General features: G+C 43.7%; 1 protein-coding gene across 1 annotated transcript in view; it reads left to right on the forward strand.

Moving 5' to 3' along the window:
* Positions 1-7,500, forward strand: part of LOC125045879 — a 595,994-nt gene that overhangs the window by 277 nt on the left and 588,217 nt on the right. The gene's annotated exons all lie outside the window — the stretch shown is intronic.

Raw genomic sequence — 7,500 nt, forward strand, 5'->3', positions numbered from 1 at the left:
CCTGTCACCCGGATTACATGATGGCAGAAGAGGAATGATGTAGTGTCAGTGTTGTTAATTATATATGAAAGCGAAGAACATCCTGAAAGCATTTTTCTTCGTATAATCCTCTTAGAATTTGAGTGTTGACAAGATTCATAATCTCGAGCAAACGCTGGAAAGAAGTCGTGTGTATAAATGAATCACCGTCAACAGAATAACATTTCAGATGCCTTACTTTGTCTACGGAATATTTTTACAAAGAATAAAAATGCTAACATGTTTTATGCGCCATTCTAACTTTTGTTTAGAGTGTACACCAAAGCGACATTCTTTTCAAGAACAGCTTGAACGCAACGTTGAAAAAAAGAACAAAAATATTGGACAACCCTGTTCGCTGAACAAGTGCAAGCGCCGAGGATGTGTTTTAAGGAAGAGCTTGTTTGCAGATGTTGTCTGATCATTGGCATACTGGATAAAACTGCATGGTGAAAACATAACTCACAGTTTGCATTGTAAAATTATACGTATGTTCGGTGTAGGCCTACCTCAAACGACCCGGAGAGATCGGCCCAGCCCGCTCGCCAACCCCAACATCCGTCCAAACCTCATGGCACGCCCAATTTTCGGGGTTCTGAGAAGGGAGTGGTTATAGCTCATTGTATTTAAAATGATTTTTTTGAACATCCCAAGACTGCAGGTTGCATATGGAAAATTGTTCCGTTATGGAGCTGCAGAGTGCGGTATCATCTTTAGCTCAGACGATAACGACTTGCACACATTCTCTGTGAATATTATGACTCGGGGATAACATAACCTTCTTTTCTCTCGTTATCGGGCCACTATTGTATTCCTTCTTCGTATTGTATTCCTTCTTCATTTTACCTCCAAATCACATTTTACTTTAATTTATATATTTGTTTTATCCCTTTCAAATATTCACTTGTGGGCAAACCGTCACCATTTAAAATTTCGCAAAATGTATGTATTTTACACAGTGTTTCGTTAGAGAATCATCTCGCATTGCAAAGTCTTGGTATTTTGATGTTTACCTAGGTGTCTTCTGTATCATTATTGAACTCTGTCTTAGTATCAGTATATTCCATCTTCGAAGAAAATGCCCTTATTTTCTCCAGCGCTTTCATCCGTGATGATAGTGATATAGTCTGGGAATGTCATACTATTTTCAAATCATTTTACTGAAGTAACTCCACTTTATCCAATTCCATCAACGACAACTTCCCAGAAACACAACCCAACCGTAGTTCATTCTACAAAACCGTCAGCTTTTCTGTGATATCTTCCACAGCCTCTACTGCCCGTGGTGTCATCTTCTCTTTTCACTCTAGCTGGAGTGCCACCTTCCCTTTCGACCTCAGTGCAATACTCCCATTTCTTTCTTCCCAATAATGATAGTGCCACATTTCTCCCAGCTCTTCGTAGTGGTCTGACGCCGCAAAGTCCACCCGCGCCGGTATCTTCACCCAGCACTCAAGAGTGCCACCGTGGTCTCAGTGGCACTCTCAATACTCGAACACGACGATACTTCTCTATCCCAGTCCATATCAGGGCCGTGTTTCATAAATGTACCTACACAGATTCCACAATAAATCGATGCGAGCCGAATATCAAACGGAATGAAGCCTCGAAATGAGAGAGCGAAACGAGGGGACCCGTTCCTTGACGACTGTGAAAAAGTGTCCAGTCACCGGTTTTGCATATCCTTTCATTAACCCGGTCTGGTTAATCGACCGCATCCTTAATTTGAAGATAGACGAATTTCCTCCTATCATCGTGTCGATTATAACGTCCATTAACGAAACGCGAATGTGGGCATTTTATAATTATTATTATTTGGGATTCGCTCATTGAAACCGTTTCGGAATTTTGAGTTCACAAGACTTGGCATTGTGGTCGCATTGCTTTTAAATGGTCCTTCGTCTCGGTCGATATCAAACTCACTGGCGGAATAATTTCCAAAGAGAAATAGATAATGCAAGAAAAAAAAGGAAAGAATAAAACATATCAGTAGATATAAGACAAAGAGAAATATATATTAATAATAATAAAAAGAAGTCGAAGCAGTATCAGTTCTCAAAACGCTTTTGTTTTCTGAAGAATTCGTATTTAACCTATACGACGGACATAATACATTCCTCAAGTACTACGTAAATGGATACCAAATTCAAAAGACTCAGTGAAAAGTGCCCCCTAAACCCTCGTCCGTGTGAAGAAACACCCTTTTTCCACGGCCTCTAACGGTTGCCTTGAGGTAACCTCTTTCCAAGCCAAGACGTTTAGTAATTTTCGATGTCGTTAATAAAGATTCGTCTAGAATAATGAGGGTCGGTGAGAATCTCCGCGATTAAAGCCGATCGCTATTGATCAGGAAAATGGAGAACCAATCTTTTTCTTGTCTATTTTTCCCTTTTTTCTTTTCGAGAAGGATGGTGGCTTTCGCGTCTTTTACAATGAGACAGCGGAGATGAGACTCCAGGTGAAAGATCATGTTATTCTTTATTTTGCCATGGTTTTCTGCGTGGCCGTTGCTAGGACGTGAAGATAGTGCATACTCAACACAGGGCATGATCAAGAAGGATACACCATCTTTAACCGTAATACCAACCAAGCCAGCAAGATGGTAGTATTAACACACCGAGACGCCATCTTGAAGTAGTTGTTCCACTCGAGTCTCTCACCATCGAGCACCTCTGCCGGGTAGTGGCAAAGGGGGAAGGGGGAGGCTCCCATGAGAATAAAATCGGCTTTTCTAGAGTGCTGTTCTTGGCTGTATGTTGAAATCAGAATGTTTACAGTGCACGGGAATGTGTCACACACAAGGAAAAACAAAAGAAAGAAAGAAATGCGTATGTGTAAAGAAAGAAAGCAAGAACAAGATCGATTGTTCTAGGCGAGCTGCCGTGTATACAAACATGTGGGCACAGGGTTGCTGGGGTGTTGTGCCACGGCCAGTGCTCGGGCAGGTGACTGGCACACCGAGAATGCCAAACGTGCACATCTTTCTCATAGCGAGGTGGAGGTCAGACAAAACAAACACTGTTTATACCTGTGACTTCATTGCTTGGAGTGCTTGTTAAATGCTCCCCGGGAACGACAGTGTGTTGAGCATTTCGTTTTGTCTTTTTCTTTCTTCATATATTCTTCATATATGCTATAGAAGCTTTCGTACAGTTCGTTGAGAGTTTATCAGGTTTAACTATCTTATCAGATAAGGTCTGTTGTACCTCCAAATCCGTTAGACTTGACTTTCTCTGGTAATCTTATAAAAAACAAAACAAAAACAAAAAACTCTCCCTTTTCTTCCATCTTCGCCACCTCCACCTCCCGAGCCTCCTAAACCTCCGACCCCTTCCACCTTTTACTCCTCCTCACCAAACATCTTGCAGGCGCGCCCCTGGGGGTCTGTGTGTTGAGGGACGATTTATAACTTACTGTGACTAGGGATGGATGAGGGCTCACACAGGGGAAATTCGGAGAATATGCATCTAACAGCTAAAGTTACCTTGTGGTTATTGAACGATATATCATGGCGAAGGATTAGGCTTGTAGTCTGACCGCGTGACCTAGTTTGCAGGTTTGATAGGCCCATCAAGATTACAAATGATCAAGACGTAGATGCATCGAGTGATGGAACTGATGCTGAAAAAGTATGGCTCGTGATGTGGTTCTACGTATATTAGAATAGTAACGAGATGAAAAAAACGGAGAAATAGAAATTTGCTGATGGTAGTCTGTTTCTTTATTTCAGATGTATATTTGTTGATTGTACCCATAAACACGTTATTTGCATAGGGAAAAGATTGTCGAATAAATACCATTAAAGAAACCACATGTAAAAAACAAAACAAAACAAAACATTTTCACCCATACTTTTTCTACGTTTGTCACTGAACTCCGCTCATGTCAGTTGCTGTTGATGCGTATTTTACCCCAAAAGCACTACCCTAAATGAGTATTAGTACTTCCCTAGATTCTCAAGTTATGGGCCTGCTTCCTTTCATGGAATGAAAAGGCCTTACAATCTAGGGGGAAGTCTATCAAGGAGAAGCCAAGAAACAAAACTGTTGCGCGTTGGTGTGGTCGAGGATGAGGGGAGAGGAAGGGAAAGTTTCGAGCGTGGCGATAAGAGGGAGGAGGAAGGTAAGGAAGGGCCCTGGGGAGAAGAGCGAGGGAAAGGTAGATGGGAGAGGGAATTGAGGGGAAGGCAAGGGAAAAGGCGTGGAGAAGGGAGGAGGGAGTGTAGTCCAAAGGGATGGAGGGCAGGGGAGGCTCTACTTCAAGGGAAAAGTGAGAAAGTTCAGGTGCAGAAAGAGGATATAATTGTGGTTCAGATCAGAAGGATGGAGGGAATGGTAAGGTGGCAGCAGCCGGGTGAACATAGGATTGTTCAGAGACGTGAAATTAGAGGAATGACAGGGGGAGAGGGAGGTAGGGGAGATGAGGAGGAAAGATCACAGCCTTAGGGGTCAGAGGAGAGGCTCCAGGTCAATGGGACAAGAGAGGAGAGGATCAGGAGGGGGAGAGGAGGCAGGAGTAGAGCAGAGAATCGGTTCCAGGAAGTTGGGGAAGAGAGGGGAGTGGGAGGAAGGAAGTTAATGGAAGATAATATAAAGGGCGAGGGGAAGAGGAACCGGGCGTGACGTAAGGGAGAGTGAGGGGAAGTGTGGTAGGAGGGGAAGCAGAATGGCACTCGGGCGAGGGGAATAAGAATGATGCGACACGTAGCTAAGGAGGGCAGTGGGAAGGGAGGGGGGGAGGTTGTGCTACATTGCCTTCAAAGGGGGTGGGGGTTAGTGTACCCAAGGGTAAAGGAAAGGCCAATGGAATCCCAGTTACCAAACCGAATATAGGGGAACGACAGAGCTTGTGTTTCACGGTTAAACGAAGATAGAGGGAAAAGAGCTGTACACTATGAAAAAGTACACAGGTACTGAAATATTAGAATTCTTATTTTGAGGGGTAAGAAAGAAGAAAGAACTTTAGGGAAACGTCTTATAAGGAGAAAATGGAGACCCTAGGAACTGGAAGATGGAAGAGAAGAAAACAAGTTTTGGAATTTCAAGGAACTTATATCAAAGAAGAGAGACGAGAGAACGAAGGGCATGTAGCTATTTGCGCAGAAAGAGGATGGGGAACATGTATGTGGTTATATGAGGTGAGGCAAGATAGACAGTTTCTGTATATCATATGAGGGATATACGTGCAGGGAAGAGGAAGGGGATAGTGAAGGCATTTGGAGGCTAGGGTCGTTCAAGTGAAGAGGCCACAAACAGAACGAGTGGAAGAGCGAGTAGGGTAGGCCTGCGCGAGTGGAACAGATAAAACAAACAAACAAAAAAGTGTGATAAAAATAGAGTAAGAAACGTTTACGGGCTTGTAGGATAGGTAAGGATAAAAAAAAAAGCAAATAGAGAGGAACGAGAATGAGATCGACAGATAGGCCACAGGAAAGGCGGGCAGAAAAGAAGAAAATGTGACAATCGGGAAAGAGTAGAATAGGGGGAGGAGAAAATTATATAAAAATAAAAAAATAGGATGAACATAGTGACAAGAGAACGAGGGATATAGGGAGAGGTATGAAGAAAGAGAGAGAGGGGGGGGGCAGAGTTAAATAGAGTGAGAGAGAGAGTAAGAGCGAGAGAGAGGGAAGGAGGGAGAGGGAGAGAGAGAAGTAGGGAGAGGGAGAGAAAGAAGGAGGGAGAGGAAGAGAGAGGGGAGGAGGGAGAGAGAGAGGGGAGGAGGGAGAGAGAGAGAGAGAGAGAGAGAGAGAGAGAGAGAGAGAGAGAGAGAGAGAGAGAGAGAGAGAGAGAGAGAGAGAGAGAGAGAAGGAGAGAGAGGGAGAGAGAGGGGAGGAGGGAGAGGGAGAGAGAGGGGAGGAGGGAGAGGGGGAAAGAGAGGGGAGGAGAGAGAGGGGAGGAGAGAGAAGGGAGGAAAGAGAGAGGAGGAAAGAGAAGGGAGGAAAGAGAGAGGAGGAAAGAGAGAGGGGAGGAAAGAGAGAGAGAAAGAGAGAGAGAGAGAGAGAGAGAGAGAGAGAGAGAGAGAGAGAGAGAGAAAGAGAGAGAGAAAGAAAGAGAGAGAGAGAGAGAGAGAGAGAGAGAGAGAGAGAGAGAGAGAGAGAGAGAGAGAGAGAGAGAGAGAGAGAGAGAGAGAGAGAGCATGGACAGAGTGAGTTTAATAGGGATACAAAGAGTAAAGCTGTCAGAGGTACGCTGAAGGGTGAGTAGATGGGAGCAAGTCACGACCGGTTGAGCAGAGGGACCAATTACCAGAAAATGCTGAGGGTAGACACAACAACCGCGAGAGGACGAGGTGGATAGAGAGGACAGTTGCCAGAGGACAGGTGGATAATGGCTGTCGACGTAGACAGCAAGGCCAATCCCCGGAGGACGTGAAAGAGTTAGGGCTATTGTCTGTCAACTGAATTCGAATATGCTTGTATAGGTTTATGTATGTATATAGTCATGAACGAAACAGAACCGTTAAAACTTTGATTACAAATTTCGTCGGTGAAAACAATGAAATGTTATTAACAGAATTGAATTACAATTTGCATAGGTATGCACTTTTTTACCTTATGGTTAGCTTTGCAGTTGGCGCTCCATTTGTAAACGAATTAACACAGGTTTGGGATTAAGTCGATGATTGATGTAAAGTCGTTTTGGGAGCCACAATGACACTGACGCCAAAGATTGAAGGCAATCGCGGTCGAGATTCAGGTGACGATTGCTGGGCCGTCAGTCTGATGGGGCTGGGCTTTTGATAGAGGTAGACGTCTGGGTTTCTGATAACTGATGAATTGATTGCGGGAGGGAACGAGTGAGTGATTTTTTATCCTTTTTTTAGATTCTGGAGAATGATGTTGATGGTGATGATCAACTGTTTCGTATTACTTGTAACTGGTTGATTGATGAGATGGTGAATCGTGAATTGTGGACACCTAATTATACCTACGAACTTATTAAGTTGTTGTTTGAATAGTGATCGAATATATATATATTTGTTTGTGTTACTATATTCTTCCTAATTCTGCATTCTTCAATTCTTTACATTTTCCTCGCACCCTTGTTTGAGTCGTAAAGCAATTAAACATAAAAAAAAACGAACAAATTGAACGATCTCAGCCTGAGTGGAACAGTACGAACGCACCGTTTGACTATCATTATCTGAGTAGGGGACATGTTACCCAAGAAGGAATTAGCATGTTGAACGTCCTCTGTTGAGTGTGCAAGTCGAAGTCCCTCGCGGGTCGTTGAGTGTTTTTTTTTTTTAATTTTATTGCCAGAGGAGGAGTGTTGTTTACGTTGCAATGTTGACCATTTTGTCGGCCACAGATCGAGGATACGGAACGCTCCTTTATCCCGAGCTTGCAAAAAGCACCCGGTTTGAGTCCACTGCGGGATGAACAAGCTGCACGTGCATTAAATAAAAGCAGCTCGATTGGCCGTAATGAACGAAAATGCAAGATGATAAGGGCGGTGCTGAGTGAAGCTGTGTTCTTGA

The sequence above is a fragment of the Penaeus chinensis genome, chromosome 38 (genome assembly GCF_019202785.1).
Source record: "Penaeus chinensis breed Huanghai No. 1 chromosome 38, ASM1920278v2, whole genome shotgun sequence".
Lineage (NCBI taxonomy): Eukaryota > Metazoa > Arthropoda > Malacostraca > Decapoda > Penaeidae > Penaeus > Penaeus chinensis.